This window comes from Peromyscus californicus, unplaced genomic scaffold, assembly GCF_007827085.1.
Source record: "Peromyscus californicus insignis strain IS unplaced genomic scaffold, ASM782708v3 Scaffold_16__1_contigs__length_79575227, whole genome shotgun sequence".
Lineage (NCBI taxonomy): Eukaryota > Metazoa > Chordata > Mammalia > Rodentia > Cricetidae > Peromyscus > Peromyscus californicus.
Genome location: NW_026294458.1, coordinates 16,915,662 through 16,936,707, shown reverse-complemented (window position 1 = coordinate 16,936,707; position 21,046 = coordinate 16,915,662). Strand labels below are relative to the sequence as shown.

General features: G+C 45.5%; 1 long non-coding RNA gene across 1 annotated transcript; it reads right to left on the bottom strand.

The window, feature by feature from the left end:
- Positions 1–3,399: 3,399 nt before the first annotated feature.
- Positions 3,400–19,324, bottom strand: LOC128111967 (uncharacterized). Its single transcript, XR_008218799.1, has 3 exons — positions 18,974–19,324; positions 18,338–18,512; positions 3,400–9,284 (listed from the first exon to the last, which is right to left on the bottom strand). It is a non-coding gene; the product is annotated as an uncharacterized LOC128111967 (long non-coding RNA).
- Positions 19,325–21,046: the final 1,722 nt, after the last annotated feature.

The window sequence follows — 21,046 nt, the reverse complement described above, 5'->3', positions numbered from 1 at the left end:
CTTTTTTCTTCTCTTGAGCCTAGATTTCTCCTTCTATTTATTCTCTCTGCCTGGCAGCCCTGCCTATCCCTCTCTTGCCTCGCTATTGACCAGTTCAGCTCTTTATTAGACCAATCAGGTGTTGTAGACAGGCAGAGTAACACATCTTCACAGAGTTAAACAAATGTAACATAAAAGAATGTGACACACCTTTGTATCATCAAATATTCCACAGCTTATGTGAATGTAACACATCTTAAACTAATATTTCACAATACCTACCCTTACCCCAAGAACAACTTCTAGAAATGCAAAATAATTTTTTTTTTTGTTTTGTTTTTCGAAACAGGGTTTCTCTGTGTAGCTTTGCGCCTTTCCTGGGACTCACTTGGTAGCCCAGGCTGGCCTCGAACTCACAGAGATCCACCTGCCTCTGCCTCCTGAGTGCTGGGATTAAAGGTGTGCACCACCACTGCCCGGCGCAAAATAATTTACAGTGACAGAAAGATTGCAGGTTGCCTTGGGGTGAGATATGGGGGGTGGGAAGTGGATTACAAAGGACCACAAGGAAATCTTTGGTGAGTAGGAGTTATCTGCTACTTCTATTGTGGTGATGGCTTCAGGGTACACACTTTGACCAAAGCTTATTAAACTGTATGTACATTTCAAACACATGTGGTACTATGTTCAATTATATCTTAATATATAGTTTTAAAGGTAATTTTTAATATAATATTTTATTAATTCTTTGGGAATGTCAGAGAATGTACTTTGAGTATTCACTCCCATTCTTCCCCCCAACTCCTTCCAGATTTATCCCCAACTCCCAATCCTTTTCCCTTTCCCAACTTCATGTCTTTGTGTTTTTTTCAATAACCCAGTGAGTCCAATATATGCAGTCCACATACTCATGGGTGTCGGGCCATCCACTGGAGTGTGGTTGACACACCAGGGGCCACATCCTTACAGAAAACTGATTCTGGCCTGGGGCTGGAGAGATGGCTCAGTGGTTGAGAGCACTGACTGCTCCCCCAGAGGACCCCAGGCTCAATTTCCAGCACAGACTTGGCAGCTCACACATGTCTGTGACTCCAGTTCCAGGGGACCTGACACCCTCACACAGACATACATGCAGGCAAAACACCAATGCACATGAAATAAAAATAAATTTAAAAAGGGGGGAAAAGAGAGAGAGAGAGAAACAGATAGGAAGGAAGGAAGGAAGGAAGGAAGAGAGAGAGAGAGAGAGAGAGAAAGAAAACTGGTCCTTCTGCCTAAGAAGCCAGCAGCTGCCAATAGTTGGTTCCTCGGTGATTGGGCTCATAAGCCACTCCCACTGCATACTGGAAGGTTGATTGGCTTGATTGTGCACAGGCGATCACAGCTGTAGTGAGTGCATGAGTGCAGTCCGGTCGTTTCTAGAAGACACTGTTTTGCTTCATCCTCCTCTGGCTCTTGGACGCCTTGCATCCTTTCTGCTCAGCTGATCCTTGAGCATGTGTGGCCGAGCCCTCCTGACACTTCGTCTCTGCACCTTGACCAGTTAGTTGTAAGTGTCTTCACTAACATCACCGCTGAGTAAAGAAACTTCTCTGATGGGTCTGAGAGCTGCAACCACCTACGGGGAGAGAAAGGCGAATGTAGAGGGAGCTTGTTAGTTACTATGTCCACTTAGCAGGACATCAAATCATGGGTTCACTTCTGGGGCCAGAGAGCTTCCCAACCACAGGTTCTTGGCTAGATTTACAGTACCAGGCAAATGTTTCCTCCCATAGAGTGGACAATAAAACTATTATAATGCAAATATCTATATTTCCTGGTGGTCTTAGGTGACCCCTCTGATGGGTCAACACCTCCAAAGGGGTCACAGCCCACTGGTTGAGAACGGCTGCATTAGAATGTAAATGTAGGTGGTGACTGTCTCGTTATCATTCCAGCACCTCCCATAGGGCCTGGCTCCCTGGAGGAACACTGGAGGCTTTGGGTAGTGTTGCTTGGATTCTAACGGCTCTCTTGTGGGAGGGGGTAAGAAGGTGCAGTGTCAATGACACAGACACCGGAAGTCCATTGAAGGCAAATAATGAGCTCAATTATTCAATAACAGGGAAGGCCTTATATACCCTCCTTCCAGTGCCCAGTCTGTGTGGTTGTCCCACATTGGCTGGGCACGATCAGGAATCTGACAGTAATCAGGAACTCTGACAGCTCCTGTTGCTAGGCTCTCAGGCAGACTCCAGGTTGGCTCTCAAACAGTATGTTGTGTGCACGCCCTGGCAACTGGTCTGAGTCAATTTCCTCGACCCCATGGGCCGGTCCTACTACAGGGTAGGAAGGAACACAGGGAAGGAGAATGATGAAGGGCAAAGAACAAGAGAAGATGTCTGACAGGCCTTGACCAGTGGCCTCTTGTGTCAGTCCAGAAGACCATGCTTAGTCAGTGACAGAGGAGTGTACAGGACCATGTGGAGGGTGGGGTGGGCAAGAACCTCAGCAGAAACAGAAATCATTGGTGTTACTAGACTCCCATTTCACTAGAGACAAGAGTATCCAGCACCTGCACTTTGAGGTAGACTGGAGTCGGGCTGGGAATGTGGTTCTGCAAGACTCAATGAAGTAGCCTGGAGAGGGAAGAATGGTGCCCGACTCTTCGGCTTCTACGGGCCACACTGGACAAAGAACTGTCTTGGGTCACACATTAAACACGCAAACACCAATAAGAGCTGATGAACTAAAATAATTTTTGTGATGTCTGCCTCCATAGAGAGGTATCATCCTAATCATGGCTGTCGTGTTTAGAGAGTCTTTGAAATCTTTACCCAGGTCCCAAGTTTGGGATCACTAATAAAGAAAATGGACACGCAATAACTAAGTAATGAAACTTCATTTTTTAAAATATATTTTTATTTTAAAGGTAAAACAAAAGAGAGTCACATAAAACCATATTTCACATGGTTTCTGAGAAACTTCCAGATGGAAGTAGTTGCAGTTTTTAGTACATTCTCAAGGTGCTCATCAGACATTTTGACTGTGGTTTTTAACTCTTAGTGTGCTTTCTTCTTGAAAATAATTGTTCCCAAATGTAGGTGCTGCCAAAAGGCAACAACATGAATGAAGCATGGTTGAGAAGTGAGGGTATTTGTTTCTAGGTCGACAGAATCTGGGTAAGTTTTGAAAAGAGACATGATTAAGCCTATTGGTAAGTTGAATGTCAGATTGCAGCTCTATACAGTCTATTTGGAAACTGGCGGGTGGAGTGTTGTGGAATATTAGTTGAAGATGTGTTACATTTGTTTATACTGTAGAATATTTGTTTAAAGATACAAAGATGTGTTGCATTCTTTTGTATATATTTTTATTATTTTTTTTTAGTTTTCTTTTTTTATTATTAAATGATTTTTTTTATTTTATATGCATTGCTGTTTTGCCTGCCTACATGTCTGTGTAAGGGTGTTGGGTCCTCTGGAACTGGAACTAGAGACAGTTTTGAGCTACCATGTGGGTGCTGGGAATTGAGCCCAGGTCCTCTGGAAGAGCAGGCGGTGCTCTTAACCACTGAACCATCTCTCCAGTGTTGCATACTTTTATGTTGTATTTGTTTAACTCTATGAAGCTGTGCTACATTGCCTGTCTAAAACACCTGATTTGGTCTAATAAAGAGCTGAATAGCCAATAGCTAGGCTATTGAGAAATAAGTGGGGCTGCCAGGCAGAAAAAATAAATAGGAGAAATCTAGGCTCAAGAGAGAGCCAGGAGTGAGAGAAGTAGAGGAGAATGCCAGGGACCAGCCACCCATCCACAGAGCCAGTCACGGAGTAAGAAGGAAAGAAAGACATATAGACTAAAGAAAGGTAAAAAGCCCAGAGGCAAAACATAGTTAAAGACAAATGGGGTAATATAAGTTAGAAAAGCTGGCTAGAAACAAGCCAAGCTAAGGCTGAGCATTCATAATTAAGAATAAGTCTCTGTGTATTTATTTGGGAGCTGAGTGTCGGGGGCCCCCAAAGAGTTAAAAACAAAAAACAAAACAAAACAAAACAAACCAACAACAACAAAAAACAACTACAGTAGAGTATTCACATCAATTGAAAAAGAAGTTATAAACATATGGAAATAGCAATTATTTCCCAGAAATCTTTTTTTAGATTTAGTTTATTCTATATATTCAGGTATTTTTTAGATTTAGTTTATTCTATATATTCAGGTATTTTGCCTGCATATATGTCTGTGTACCACATGTATGCCTGGTGACCTCAGAGGTCAGAAGAGGGTGTCAGGCTCCCTAGAACTAGAGTTACAGATGGTTCTGAGCCACCAGGTGGGTACTGGGAACTGAATCCAGGTCCTCTGCAAGAGCAACAAGTGCTCTTAACTGCTGAGCCATCTCTTCAGCTCCACATTTCCCAGAAATCTTAAAATCTGTTTTCAAGTTCTTGAATCAAATCAGAAAGTAAGGTTATGTATTTTTCAATGTTCACAGGACTGTGTCTAGCCAACATGTTGAGATGCATAAACTTTTTTGCCTTCATTTGGGATTGCCAAATTTCAGTTTCATTTGAAATGCTTGCTATGATTTATATTTTAACATTGTATTGATACGATTATACTAATATTATATTGATAAGTCAGTTTCTACCTTGAAGATGCATGTTCAAGTCCCATAAGTGAGCAGAATCCACTAAAAATGCAAAATATGTACATTAGTTGTTATCATCTGGTTCTGGCACAAATTTTGTTTTGACACTATAAATAATGTAGTTACACATTGCAAATCATAAAATCTTTTTGACATTTGGCTTTGATGTAACCATCTTTGGAAAGTAAATGATGTCACCATGAATGATGTCTGCATCACACATGAAAGGAATTCCTGCGATTGGCAAGAGTTTATTTGCTTGGCCCTTATGAAATTCGGCCACAATGATGATTTACATGGCATCATCTGTTTTTAGTGCTTTGGGGCATAAGTTTACTTTCTTTTAAAATATTTTGTGAGGATATCATACAAGTATTGACTGTTACTTGATCATATCTATCCCCAACCCCAACTTCCAACTCTTCCAAGAACCCCTCCATTCTTCTCCCAACTTCATTCCTTAATTTTTTGGTAAGCCCTGAGTCCAGTTACTGCTGACCGTATGTACACGGGGGTATGGCCATCCACTGAAGCATGGACAATCTACCAGGAACCACAACCCTGAAGAAATGTATGGCCCCTCCCCTGACACTTCATTAACTGAGTTTCAGGCAGCAATTGAATTGTCTTCTAATAATTTTGTCACTCTCTTTTATTTAGTGACTATACCAGACAGGTTGACACTGGACAAAGAAAATAACTTTAACATACATATTTTACCACTTCATACAACTCTTTTGTTTTATTTATTGCCTTTTAAGAATTTTTAAAAAGTAATTTCTTATGTGTGCATGCCCGGGTGTATGTATGTTTGCATTTGTGAACTACCAGGTGGGTGCTGGGAACTGAATCCATACACATAAAATAAATACATAAAATTTCAAAAAGTGACTGGAGAAGGTTTTGAGAGATGGTAACCAGTCTTAGAAATTTCCTTAATCATCACAAAAGAATTCTGGGAGAAAAAACTAATTTGTAAAAACTAACTATTTCATTAGGAGTTAAGACAATATGAAACTTTCTAAAACACTTTGGCCTTCTCAAAATGTGAGAAAAATAGTGACTATTTACAAAAATTCTTAGAACCTTCTTAGAACGATACTTTGAAAAATTTGTGAATTAGTGTTGATAGTTTGTCCAACCTCACCAAGAACAAGCATGGCAAATTATTCTTTGTTCTCACTCATACATACCTCTCTCCCATGTGGCTTCACGGCTTTGAAATAGTATAAACCTGATTCGGGGTGATCCTACTTCATTACTCAGTGACATCTCTTTCCCTACATTTGTGTCTATAAGTTCTACATTTTTCTCCTTACAACCCTTTACACTACGGCTTGGCTGCTTGAGTTTACAGGATTCAAAGCTATTGACTGAGCAGAAATACAGGTAGATAGTGTTTTTTTCCTTCCCCCTAAGAGACATATTGAACAGAAAACTGAGCTATGTCCCCTTCACAGCAGCTCTCAAATTACACTTCTCATCCATCCTCTTAACCTTTCACATCATTTCCTGAAGCCATTTCATCCTCCGGCGAAAATGCCAACCTAAAAATAAGCAATCACACTGAAAAGGATCCAGATGGAAACAGAAAAGCATGGACAGACTCATTCAGTCCGAAGACCATTTTCTGTATTTGCCCTCCAACTTCCAGTGTTTCCCTTTACTTCTGCCTCATGACAGGGGTGTCGGAGATTCCGAGAAGTGTTCGGACCCAGTGAAACAAAATTCATTTCTCAAGGCTTTTAATTCCAGGTGGGAATCATTTATTAGAGCTCTTTAGAAATTCAAGAATATATTGAAAATGTATGTGAGTGATTTATATATTTTATTTAATTGAGTTAAGATTTCAGCTAATTCTGTGTATTCTTAAGAAGCAGATTTTTTGCTTCAAGCAGCCGGGAAGTGAAGACCGCGTCAAGTTCACAGCTTGGCAAATTCCCTAATTCTTTGGCTCTAAGAATGTGCAAGACTTTCTAAGACAGGACTGTTCCTCCTTAGACCCAGATAACCAGGCCATGAGAATTATGAGAACAATATGAACGCTGCAAATTATAAGCAGAGTGAGAAATGCAAATACCAGACTAAGTGGGATCTGTAATAACTTGGTATTTTTAAAATTCTCTTTTTAGAAGAGAGAACAACATCCACAGATACACACACACACACACACACACACACATTTACATCAGAGGAGAATTTGGGCCTGTTGTCAAGGAATCTTTGATGTCAGTACACATTCATCTCGAACACCCACGTCTTTCTTATCTATAGTCCCGTCTAAGGGCAACTGGCGTCCAGAAGGAGAAATGTGAGACACCACAAGATGTTGAATCACTAAAGGAAAAAAAAATCACTTCTATTTTGTACCAAGGCGGGCCACCTTTCTGTGCTGTATTAGGACATTTATTAGAATAAAGAATTGAAATAAAAAGCATCGGCTGAATCAATTATCTTTTAAGTCATGAAGGGCTCATTCTCCAAGCAGTGCTTTAGAAAAATGTTCCAAGCTGTCCCTCGTTTGTGGCGGCCCATGCTTTTAATCCCAGCCCTTGGAAGGCAGAGGCAGGTGGATCTCTGTGAGTTCAAAGTCAACCTCGTCAACACATTGAGTCCAAGAACAGCCAGGGCTGCGTAGAGAGACCCTGTCTCAACAATGACAAAAGCGTTCTGAGCACAACACTTAAACCTTGATAAGTTTGATTTCACATGAATTAATGGCCATGATTTTTGCTTCGTTTTTGCTCCCTAAGCCTCAAAGCACAGGTGCTGTAAGAGTAATTAAACTGTTGTGTCTGAAGATGTTGAGTTGAAAACTGAAAGAGAGCATCTTTAAGAGGTTTGAAGAAAACAGCCTCAGCCCTCGGTGTTCACAGGTTCAAATTCCAGCACCTCCATCTTGTTCAAACCGAGCCTCTGCCAAAGCTGGATGTGTCTCTCCTCATTTTGGCTCTCGAAACTGTAAAACGCTGGCACGAGGTTAGAGGGTAGCTGTTTGTAACCTGGGAAGGGACTTTTTTTTTTTTTAACCCCATGACTTGAATTTATTTTTCTTTGTAACAAGAGCAGTTTACCCACATTCTACCTCCTGCTATTGGTTGAATTGTAAAATATTTTCACACCTGCCTTGTTTGCTTTCTGTTGCTGTGATAAATACTAATACCAAAGGCAACTTGGAGAGAAAAGGGCTCATTTCATCTTCTGGCGTACAGTCCATCATCAAGGAAGGAACAAGAACTCAAGGCAGGAACTGAGGCAGAGGCTGTGGAGGGGTGCCACTTACGGGCTCACTTTCCGTGGCTTACACGACCACCTTTCTTTTACAGGCTGAGCCCATCTGCCTAGAGAGGGCAGTGGGCTTGGCCCTCTTCCATCCATTAGTCATCAAGAAAATGCCTTGCAGATGCGGCCACATGCCGGCCTGACGGAGGCAATTCCTCAACTGAGATTCCCTCTCCCGAGATCTGTCTTGGTTTGTCAGGGTGACGACCAGTACAATACTTGATTTTCTCTTCTTCATACATTTAATTGTATCTGTTAGTGTCTAAGATATTATAGATGACCAATAGGGTTTGAAGATTGTCGGCCAACTGAGCAATTGAGTATGTGAACAATCCAGCGAGCTCCTTCTTGTTCCTCATGGTATCTAGTAGAAAGAGGCACAGAAAACAGACCACCTCTCTCCAAAGGGTGTTTGTTGGAATGCACCCTGGCAGGCTGACCTACCATCCTCAGCTCCCTGCCCATCAAACACAAATACTACTACCAATTCTTCCGTTTCTCACTACAGTGTTCACTTGTGCCCCGTGGCACCCTGGCAATATACTCAGGAAAGCTTCCTCAGGGAACTGTGCATCATTGACCATGTACTAAAAAGGTGCTTCGGGACTGATTTGTGCAGGGTGCCGAAGCTACCCTACCATTTGGGTAGTAAAATAAGCAAGCTGCAACACAACCCCCAGCCCCACCTCCACCCAGGAAGCAAGAGGCACTAAAAACAGCTACGTGCACATCTAACCCAAAAAACTAAAATTGGGCGTTGTGCTTTGTGACTATGCCAAATAAAACGAAGCCAGGCATTCTATTTCCAAAGGGGAGTTTTGTTAGCTTTTGGTCACAACTGTAACCTTTCCTGGAATAGGAATGTAACCTTTAGGAGACCAAGCAGACCTTTGCTTGCCCAGATATGTGGAGACACTTTAAATAAACCCCTCTCCCATGAAATACATTTCATGTCTCTGGTCACATTCTGTGTCAGGAGGCCCAGCCCACCTGCCTGTCCTCAGTCCTTCTTTCTTAGGCCATCCCAGGTGAAGTCGGGCTCTCCAATTCCCTACCACGCTGCGATGCTTCGCTCAGATCATGTACCAACTGCTGTATTTTTCCCCCCACAGAGTCTCACTATTTCATTATGAAGACCAGAAGAACAGGCCCTTGTTCCCAGGCAGGAAAACACAGAGGCTTCATTTGTTTATTATTTTTAACCATAACGCATTTGTTTGCTTCATCGGTGATTGTTCAGCGCTGGATGTATTGGCATGTGATTGAGGTCAGCTGCTCGGCCCCCAGGGTGTGACAATCCATACACTCCTGACTGGAACAAATCCCCTTAAATTTCAGGCTTCAAACTCAAGGCCATCAACACATAGTCTCCAAATATTCTATGTCTACCCTGAAAAAAAACCCTCAGTTGTCGAACTTCCCTTTAACGCCACTTAGAATGTGCTTTTGTAAGCACGTTCCCTCTTGACCCCTGTGAAAAAAGCAGATAGTGAAGCAAGAGAAAACAGGCCTGCGGCGGCATCATCCAAAGGCCGGCACACATACCTCAGCGCATGCGCACGGGCTGCTGGGTTGGGACAGAGAGCTTTAAAACAGCGCCGAAGCCGACTCCAGCAGTATAACCGTCTTTCTCAATTACCATGATAAAATAAGTTTTTTTTTTTTTTTCACTTAATGCTCTCAGTTTGCTACCAGGATAGACAGCTAGGTGGGTCATCAGTCTCTGGGAAAATGGTATTTTAAAGAAAAAAGTGACTTTCTGCGGCTTCAAATCCTGTGCCAAGAGCACACTGACAGATTCCATTCGCCCCGTTTCTGCTTCTCTCAGATCTCATCCTGCCCAGCAGATCTTAAGCTCTCACAACGGGATCTTTTGGATTCCTTTTGCTTATAGCATTTGAGAGTAGGAAGGGGAAAGATTGGAAGCAAATATATCCAAATATTGATTGTGGTCAACTGGATGATTGGCATGTAGGTATTGATTATATTGGTTTCCATAGTCCTACAACTTTAAAAAAATTTAATACATTTTAGCTGGGTGGTGGTGGTGCACACCTTTAATCCCAGAACTCAGGAGGCAGACACAGGCGGATCTCAGAGTTCAAGGACAGCCTGGTCTACAGAGCAAGTTCCAGGATAGCCAAGGCTACAGAGAGAAACCCTCTCTCAAAAAACAAAACAAAACAAAAATGGCTACATTTTAAATTTTCTCCCACGTGATAGGGAGGACTGGGGTATGGCACGTGCCACGGTGCATAGGTGGAGAGAAGTTACAGGATGACTGGTAGGAACAGGTGCTTGTCCTCCACCTCGTGGGTCCTGGGGATCGAACTTGGATGTCCGACCTGGCAGCAAGGGCCTTTATCCACTGAGCCAGCTCACCGATCCCCTACAGGTATTTTTAAAGTTCTACACACTGTTCAAAATGTGGCCCCTGTGTTTAAGAAATTCAGAGTCTGGCATAATATATAAGCAACTACAATTACATTGGAGTCTTGCACATTGATTATTACTCTGGGAGAGTTTTTTTCCCCCATTTTAATATTGTGTGGTGTTGTCTGCAGTTAGGCCTTCGTCACCAAGGCCTCACTCATGTAAGGCAAGAATATAAAAATGCTTCAAGAAGACAAAGTTTGGGGGACTGGAGAGATGGCTCAGCGGTTAAGAGCACTGGCTGCCCTTCCAGAGGTCCTGAGTTCAATTCCCAGCAACCACATGGTGACTCATGACCATCTATGGTTTCAGGTAAAGGTAGGGCTGTACTATGGACAGAGCCTGATGTGTGTGAGCAGAATCTGGACCACAGCTGGGGCGGAGAATCCCCTTTCAATAAGCCTGGGGTGTCCTGTGTCAGCATGGTTAGGGGTGTCCTATGTCAGCATGGCCAGGGTGTCCTGTGTCAGCAGTGAGCTTTCAGAGTGTCAAGCGAGTTTGCAAAGTGTCAAGTCCCACACGTCAAGTTTCTCACTGGTTGATGAGGATGTGAGGAGCAGGAGCCGGGGATAACACAATTGTGTTGGTCACGCTCATCAAAGGACAGTGTGGAAGAGGGCTGGAGAAGGGCATGGAGACAGGCTGGAGAAGGGCATGGAGACAAGCTGGAGAAGGGCATGGAGACAGGCTAGAGAAGGGCATGGAGACAGGCTGGAGAAGGGCATGGAGACAGGCTAGAGAAGGGCATGGAGACAGGCTGGAGAAGGGCATGGAGACAGGCTAGAGAAGGGCATGGAGACAGGCTGGAGAAGGGCATGGAGACAGGCTGGAGAAGGGCATGGAGACAGGCTGGAGAAGGGCATGGAGACAGGCTGGAGAAGAGCATGGAGACAGGCTAGTTAGAAGGCTCTAGGTGAGACTGGTGGTGGCTTGTAATAGGGCAGGGCAGAGAGAAAGGGGGGTCAGATGACAGGTCTTTAGGAGACAGATGGGTCCACAAGAAGACAAAGCAAGTGTGGGAGATAAAGGTAGACAACAGAGGCAGTGTCGGGTTTGTGACACAGAAAGTGGGTTGAAATTGCATAAGTTCAGAGACGGGGAGAACAGGATAGAGAACTTTGCAATATACCAAATTTGGGGAGTCTCAGGCACATTATGGAGTTGCCCACGAGTTCACGAGGTGTTTACAGATACAGTGAGTCTGGGTTGTGGTGATATGTTACATACCCTAACAAATTTGCCTGGTGATCAGAGAACAGAACAAGCCACTAGATTAAACATAGAAGCTAGGCAGTGGTGGCACACACCTTTAATCCCAGCACTCGGGAGGCAGAGGTCTGTCTGGATCTCTGTGAGTTCAAAGCCACCCTGGACTACATGAGACTGACCCAGTCTAGAAGAGACAGAGAGCCAGGCAGTGGTGGCACACACCTTTAATCCCAGTACTTGGGAGTCACACGCCTTTAATCCCAGCGCTAGGAAAGTTGAGACAGGAAATGATATGGGTGGGCGGAGAAAGGAATATAAGGCCTGAGGAGACAGGAACTAAAGTTCAGCTGAGAAAAGCTTTTCAGACTGAGGAGTCCTAGAGGTAAGAGGTAGCTTGTCCCTTTGTCTCTCTGATCTTTCAGCATTCACCCTAATACTCTGGCTCCTGTTTATTTATTATTTATTTATTTTTTAAAGACCGTTTAGCAATTCATGTTACACCGGGTAAGTGTGCTCTCTGGACCAGAAGTCGATACATTAAGTAGATGCCACGTAGGTTGAGAGGAGGAGGATGCTAAATGTGTCTCAGAAAGAGTGAAGGAGAGAGGGAAGAACAGAGGCCTTAGCTCTGATGGCACTCAGAATTTAAGGACCGGGGAGAGAAGAGAGACTGAAGAGTGGCGGGTTCCCTGGGCAGAAGGAAGTTCGGGTGTGGTTTCAGTGAGCATCCCATCTGCGACCTGGGAGATCACACAGGTTGTCCGCAACTTTGAATTCCAATAGGAATGACTACCTTTAAAGAAAAATGTGAGTATGTCCCTTATTTGCTTGTCTGCTTGTTTTGAGACAGGGTCTTGCTGTACAGCTCAGGCTGGCCTTGAACTCTTCATCCAGAATTCTACCTCAGCCTCTTGAGTGCTGGGATTGTGGGCCTGCGCCACCATGGACAACTGTACTTGCTAAATATGGGAAGCCTAGTGTGTGAAGACTAACATGTAAGTAGATGTGTTAGAGAAAGCACAGGCATAGGACTCCAGGGGGCAGAAGGAGAAGACACAGAGAGAGTTCTGGGAGCCCATCTTCCGAGAAACCGGGCTGCAGGGTACTGGGGAAGGGGTCAGGGAAAGACAAGGAGCACTCTCTTAGGCTGAATAGATACTTCATGTTATCATCTGTCTCCCACAAGTCACAAACTCCCTGAGGTACACATCCATGCCTCGATTTCCCTTATAATCTGATCTTCCCAAGGCCCACTCTCCACGCATTAGGAACTCAATAAATGTCTGCCAACTTAAATTCCTAGACTGAGTTTCTCCAAGCTAGTCAGAAAAATGAAGATCACTTAAGGAGGCACAATATTTTTGCCTCTATTTGAACATTACAACCTAGTTCAGATTTAAGCCCAATATTGTCTTTTTAAAAAAAGAAAAGACAGCCAGGCGGTGGTGGCGCATGCCTTTAATCCTAGCACTCGGGAGGCAGAGGCAGGAGGATCTCTGTGAGTTCGAGGCCAGCCTGGTCTACAAAGTGAGTTCCAGGAAAGGCACAAAACTACAGAGAAACCCTGTCTCGAAAAACCAAAAAAAAAAAGAAAAGACAAATTATGGGCTGAAACATTTTGGCACGTATAGTTCAGACTGATTGGAATGGCCTGGGAAGTGACCTCAACTCCCTGCTTCTATTTATTAGTAAACGTATTGTATTAGTCAGGGTTCTCTAGAGGAACAGAATTTACAGGATGAATATATATATATATATATATATATATATATATATATATATATATACATACATATGTATATATATAAATGAATATATATACACATATATATACATATATATGTATGTAGACACACACACACATACATATAAAGGAGATTTATTAGAATGACTTACATGCTGTGGTCCAGCCAGTCTGACAATGGCTGTCCCAATGGAAGGTCCAGGAATCTGGTAGAGTTGTTCAGTCCTCAAGGCTGGGTACCTCCCCTGGCCATCAGTGTACACCAGAATATCAAAGACATAGGCTCTAATGCCAGTGAAGGAATGGACTTGCTAGCTAAAACAAGCAGGCCAGCTTCCTTCTTCCATGTCCTTTATACAGGCTGCCAGCAGAAGGTGTGGCCCAGTTTAAAGGTGGATCTTCCCACCTCAAAAGATCTGGATTAAAAGTGGGTCTTCCCACTTCAAATGATTTAATGAAGAAAATAACAATCCCTCACAGGTGTACTGAGCAGCTTGAGTTTTAGTTAATTCCTGAGCAGTCAAGTTGACAACCATGAACAGCCACCACAGGTACATGCGCTCTTTTACTGCAGAGCACAATGCCAATTCTTCTACCTTGCTAATATAAAGTAGCAGCAGCAACAAGGAATCAATTAATGAATTGTCTTGAGCTTTATCAAGATCATGCAGCTTTCCAGGTGAGTTAAATAGATCCGGAAGGAAAATCAAAATAAAAGCAACCGGGCACCCGAAAACAGCCCATCAGGTGCTCAAGAGGATTGTGAGACCCGTGGGAAACTCCAGCATCCTTCAGCCTGTCTGACACCAGCCGCTCCACTTGGCTCATAAACCGCCTCTCCTTCTTTACACAGCTAAGTGAAATCCACTCACCCCGTCAGAGGAATAAACCAACCACAAAACAAACCTATTAAAAGGCCACTCAAGCCCGCCTTAAGTGATCCAAAGCAGAGATGCCTACACGCAAGTGCTTTCAAAGAGGGATGCTTTGCATTTCCACTCTGAAAGCACGTGTCTGAGTCTACACTGGAGATTCCTGTGGGGAGAGAGCCTGGAGCTGCCTGGGCTGAAGTGGAGCCCGGGACTCTGTGCTGGCTGTTTCGGAACGCGGACCAGGCACAGACTTGGAGCCAAAAGAGGCTCTTGTTGGATGGAGAAGGAGAGAAATGGTTAAATGGGAAAACTTGTATGTTGAGGCTGGGTTAGACCTGGGTTCAAATCCTAGACTGACTCCGCTGCAGCTCTGCAGGCCGGGTTTTAATGCGGTCGTGGTGAGTAAGGCTTTAGGGTTAGACGCGCTGGCATTTGGTGCCTTTTGCCACAGGCAGAATGAATAGAGCATTCTCCTTAGAGCCATTATATCACCACGGCTTCAAGAGAGGAAAAGTGATAAGAGAATTCCAGGAAGGAGGAGAACTGGGAAGGTCCCGGTCATACCGTGGGAAGGAAAAGAAGCCCTTCCACCATGGGGGAGGGACGCACGAGAGTAGAAAAAGAAGAGCAAGTGGCGGACACTGGCATCCTGGCAGGCTTAAACTCCAAAGGGAAGGAGTCAGTTCAGCTGTTGGAGTTGGGGTTGGGGACGCTCAGGGGTGCAGTTTGTCCGTCTACCTGTATGAGGACTCCCAGGAGGAGGCTGCCCTGTAGATGCGTGGTAGGCCAATCTGACATCTACCCTGCGGTGCCACTTGGCTCCAGATGGCCCTAAGGCAAGACCACTCCTCCCTTGATGCTGCTCCGCCTGGCTCCGAAGCCCATGAGCATGTAGAAGGCCACTGAGCACTCAGGCCAGTGGGCATACCATGGGTTCTGTGGAAGGGGAGGGACATGCAGCGGTTGGGAAGAAAACTGTCCATACATATCACAAGGGACAGTCCTGCCACCTGTGCTGGGGAGAGAGCTGTGTGGACTGAGATGGAAGGATGGAGCAGCAGCAGGACAGGCATGACATACGGCCTGCCTAGGTCCCGACTGAGCCTACCAGGCCAGGAGCAGACAACAGGTTTCTCCACAGCTGGGTTTTACCCTTATACCCCACTAGGGGCCTTTCCACCAGGAACCCAGAGGGCAGGACAAGGACCAGGCTTCCTAAAGCAACGGAGATGGGTCAGGGCAAAGGCATAGTTCCAACTGAACGTTTACCTTGAATTATTTGAATGGCTGTTCAAAAGAAGCCAAGATAATTGGTGTGTGTGTGTGTGTGTGTGTGTGTGTGTGTGTGTGTGTGTGTGTGTGTGTGAAAACAAAAAATGACTCTTCTGTCTGCCTTCCATCCTTCCCCCAAACCGTGAGCTCTTTGACTTTATCAGTTTTTGTTTGTTTCTGCTCCTCAGGAGGATTTGGGGTGCTAGAGGCTAAAATGATGAGTTATAGAAAATAATGGAGCTGGGTGGCGGTGGTGTGGCGCACAGCTGGGCAGCAGTGGCGCACGCCTTTAATCGGGAGGTAGAGCTAGGCGGATCTCTGTGAGTTCAAGGCCAGCCTGGGCTACAGAGTGAGATCCAGGACAGGCACCAAAACTACAAAGAAACTCTGTCTTGAAAAACCAAAAAAAAAAAAAAGAAGAAGAAGAAGAAAGAAAGAAAGAAAATAACGGACCAAGCGACACACCCGTTGCAGGTGCAGGGCAGATGTCACAGCCCACCTTTGGCATGTGCTAAGCACCCGGGCCAGCCCCCAGCACATCGCTGTGCCCTGCTGTTCCCTAGCTCCCTCCAGCTTCATTTTCCGCCTCTATGAAGCAGATATCTTGCAACATCCCTGTCACACAATAGGTATGCTGAGAGGGGATCGCCCTTTCCTTTTTCTGTTGCCTTTCTGAAGAATGAAACTATTTCTCATTTTCCCACCTCAAGGAAATCCAGCTCTCTGCATTTACTCCCTCAACAAAAGCTACTGAGCTTCTTCTCTGAATAGGGCGCCCTGCTGAGGGGTTCTAAGATGAGACATGGATACTATTTACCACTCTCAAAGAGGTGAGTCCTTGGGGGAGGGAGGACAATTGTCTTGTTTGTAACAGAGGGGAAACAGAAGCACCAGTCACGTGGGGGCAGGTATAGCACCGGCAGGGCTCACTTCAAGTTAGAAGGCAGAGGTTCATTCATCAAGCCAGGCCAGTGAATAGGTCTTGGGAAAAGAGGCTGACTTGGGTGTGTAGAGATGGTGGAGGGAGGTCCAGGCAGTCCACTGCCTGAACCACAGCACAGTGTGGTGCAATGGCCTGCAACCAAATCAGAAAAGGCAAGAGAATGGGGGAAGCGTGCCGCTGTGAGGAGCTCAGTGCAGGCAGGCCTCATACAATGGCTCCATAATGTTACCACACTGAGAGTTCTTTCTTTCTTTCTTTAAATATTATTGTCTCGACATTTTAAAAATTTACTTTTACTTTATGTGCATTGGTGTTTTGCTGTGGGTGTGGGGTCACCTGGAACTGGAGTTACAGACAGGTGTGAGCTGCCATGTGGGTGCTGGGAGTTGAACCTGGGTCCTCTGGAAGAGCACTCAGTGCTCTTAACCACTGAGCCGTCTCTCCAGCCCCCCTAACTGAGGGTTCTTAACAGGCCTTTTCTTCCGATGTGTTGTGAAAGGAAAAGGAAAGCATTAGCATAAACCAGGTCTCTGCACCAAGCCCGCTGCCCTGTGGATAGCACGTCGTCTATGTCGTATGAACGAACGGGCACTAGGCATTCACAGAGGAGCGAACGCAAGTTCAGGGAGGTTAGGAACGTGCCCAAGGTTACACAGCTAAAAATATATCAACTCAGAGTCAAACTTGGGTTTGCCCGATCCATAGCCAGCGTTCTGAGAAAAGGCCCTGGGGCCTTCCCTGTTCTGCCTGTTTGCTTGTGAACACACCTTTCTCTCCAGCTCCTGGGTTTTAAGGAAGTCATGATGCATCATGTTCTGTTACCAATAAACTAACACAGAGATGGAATGTGTGCAATCTGAAAATCAGACTCAACAGAAAGCTGCTTCTAGCTCAGGGTCAAGGAAAACTGCCAAAAAGATGGGTCCTCTCCTCCCCTTGGTAGGCCCGTGACTATCCTGTCAATCTTGGTTATCCAGAGGGAGAAGAATAGGGTCACGGCCCAAGATTCAGCTTAAAAAAGAAAGCCAAAATGCAGGGAACCCTAGGAGACTCGTTTTCTATATCTTCTTGCCATTTAAGCCTGGGAGATTATATTTAGAGGGACATTCTGAGTCAGGAAATACCATGACAAATGTTTATCTGGCATAGAGCGCCTCAGGGAGAAGGCTCACAACGCCTGCTCCCTCAGCTGGGGCTGACATAGCGAGACCCAGGACAATTTGGGATTTGTGCTACAAATCGGGTTGAGGGACTTGGTCTGAGCATATGAGCCCAAGGGCCTGATTAGATGTTAAACCCTCTGTTTACCTGAAGCCAAGGCCCAGAGAGGCATGTCAGCTCGTCCAAGCTCACACAGACCCAAAGAAGCAGAACCAAGACGAGGGGCCAGGGATCGGACCTCTTGGCTTCTCCATGGAGCTGCTCTAAGGAGTGTAAACTCACCTGACTGAAGGACCAAAGCTGATGACTGTCCTAATGGCCTGTGATTGGTTTTACTGGAACGATAGAATTTTTACAACTAAAGGTGGTGGTATGAATCATCTAGTCCGTCGGTCACATTTTATAGATGAGAACATGGGAGCTCAGCGCCAAAAAAATTGGCTTCCTACAAGGCCAGGACAATTTTAGCTATGGAATCTGGTAGGTCACAGATCTGCCTGTGGTCAACACTGAGTGATCTGTCCATTCACGTCTGATAAGTGTGGATCACTCAGCAATGATGTATATATGCATGTGTGTGTACATATATATATATTTACACATATATTATATGCACATAGCAAACATATATACGTGTGTATCCATAGTATACATACATACTGTGCATGCATGGATATGCACTTGCATATATTATGTGTCTACCATGTGTCTACATAATATACATTCCACTGACCCTGATAGTCACCGTCACCCCTAGCCCCACACACTCAAATGTGGAGATCCCAGAGGTAATCCCATTATGTCCTTACCTTTAGATAAGCTTACTGTCCTGATCAGAACACCCAGGACCAGGCAGTTTGTATAGAAAAGGTGTCTATTCTGGCTCACAGTCCTGGAGGTTGCCAAGTCCAGGAGAACAGTGGTTTAGCTTCTGGCGAGGGCAGCCTGCTGCTTCCCGTGCTGGGTAGTAGAAGAGCAAACTGGCTGGAGACAGAAGAGGTAAAGCATGAGAGGCGGCCTCACTGTCGCTCTCACTGTAACTACCCCAGCCATGCAAAGGTGAGAACTCCTTTCATCCACTCCTGAGAACTCTCCCTCCACACCCCAAACTCCCTCTCCACTCCAGCATCAATCACCACGTGGAGGAATCAAGAGGTGAACGCATGAACTTCGAGGGGGACACACTCAAACCATAACACTTATCTTTCTAGTTTTTACAAAGGAGATAACAGGTGGCCTAATTTTAAAGCAGCCAGTAGAAGATTTCTCAGACGTCTGGGTCTTCCCTGGTTTGAAAGTCCCTCCATTTTGGCACACAGACTTTGAAGCTGGATCCAACACTCCATGGTGTTTGTCGCGCAACTCCCGAGTATTAAGTAGATTTACAGCGTTCCTGGTGACAGGAAACTTCTCCTAACATAAATTTGTTCACCCTCGCAACTTACCTGGTCCCACAGTCACCTCCCTCTAGTCAGCTTGCAAAGCCCTGCAAGCCAGTTTGCCCTGGGGAAGAGAAGCCTGGGCGCCCTTCTGCCTCTTTACCAGGAAAAGCTCCATTTGCTTTGCTACCCAGCTGAAGCTGCTCCCCAAGGAAGCACTTTCTGCAGTCAGGAGGAAATCAGGATGCTGTTTCCCTGGGACTCCTACCATCTCCTCACCAACCTTTCAAAGCCCCCCCGCCTCTGGATCTGACGTGACTTGTTCTTTAAAGCAGGCTTGTGAGAAAGATGCGTTTATGCCCAGCTTTGCATTCCTGCACAATCCCTCTGGCGCCGAGGCTGGAAGTGATCTGTGCAGGGCACACAGCCAGCCTAATCATTCCCATACTCACGGATGCAGGGAATCCCAGCTCACTGGCCCAGGGGAGGGAAGGCACCTCCCTCTTTTTGACAAGTGTCTCCTGAATGGGTGTGCTTAGCAGTCATGGCTGCCTGGGAGGAGGGATGGGATGATCTGAGTCTGGAAAGATGGGTAGGATTTGCTAAGGCATCTGTGGCAGGAAGATGGGGTAAGCCATGGTTTAGGATAGTAAATGAACCTGGAAGTGGGGTTAAGCAAGAGAGAAAGTCGGGTACTTGTTGGGGAGGAGGAAGATGAAACCAGTCAGGGTCCTAAGGGGGACAGGGGCTACCTCCAAATGGGATCATTCCAGGAGGGTTATGGGTAAAGCTCTGAGCTGGGCAAGCCCCAAACAGTGCAGGGAATTAGACCAGGAGCCAAGCCTTGTCAACGCTAGGCACAAAAAGACAATGGACCAAGATGCAGAGAGTTACGCAAAGCAAGCTGTTTCAGAAGGAACAGAAACCGAGGACACAACCAGTTAGAGGCAGTTACCCTGGGGGAGATCCAGGGAGTGAGGAGGGTCCTGTTCACAATTCAGAACCTCATGCATCCACAGGTGCCTTCGGGGCCCAGGTGGATGGCCTGGCAGTCTGCATACATTTTGCAAAAGTAAAAAAAAAAAAAATTTAATCATAGTCTCTTTTTACAATACGCGTCGAATGTTGGGTGGCTTTTGAGTGGCGGCGGGCATCTTGGGAATCTGGTGAAGGGGGAGATGGGTTTGGGAGGTGGACTGTATTTAAATGACTTTTGTGTGGTCCACTCAATTTGTTGCGAGCTCTCCCATCGCCCTTGGATCGCGTGGCTGTCATCTTGGTAGAGAAGCACACCCGGCGTGCCCACGGGGGAGCGGTCACCATCCCTTGCTGATCTGCTGCTGAAAACTGACATCTTGGAAGATGTCTGAGCTTCGCTTCCCTGGAAACTGATAGGAAACGACATGGCGGAGGTCCCACTGGAGATGCATATGTGAGGGAATGAGAATGACATCACTGAGAGAGGCTGGCCAGCGTAGGATCTCAGTCAGTCTGAGTAGCTACAGAAGGTCACGTGGCCTGAGGAAGCATGAACCCCAGAGGAGCCTCTAGAGATCACAACAGAAAACTCACCATGTGCCACTCCACTGCGGACATCAAAGACAAACTAGCTTCTAAGAGTCATTGTCACCATCCCGGCAGCAGTGAAGAGATCTAAAAAGGAGACATTTGTCCCCCTCTGGCTAGGAGACTATTGAATAACGGTCCCCAAAGGAATTGGAACTTCCTCAAGAATATCATGTTGGAGGAAGGGAGAGGCCTAAAGAGTCTGGTGCCAGCCAGAGGAGTTTGTCTTCCAGGAAGAGACTTCACGCGGCCTGACAATTAGTCAGACAGTCTCACAGGACAGATGCCTGCCTGGATACAAATGGTCAGTGATGGGCAGGACTATACCCTGACTAAGTCTGCTTAGTTATACATACCTCTTGTCTTCTATTTAAAATTAAACCTTGGGCAGAGAGACAGTTCAGGTGTTCAGAGCACTTGTCACAGCCTGGCAGTGGTGACATACTCCATTAACCCCAACACATGGGAGGCAGAGGCAGGCAGAGCTCTGAGTTTGAGCCTGGTCTACAGAGTGAATTCCAGACCAGCCAGGACTACGCAGAGAAACCCTGTCTTGAAAAACAAAACAACACA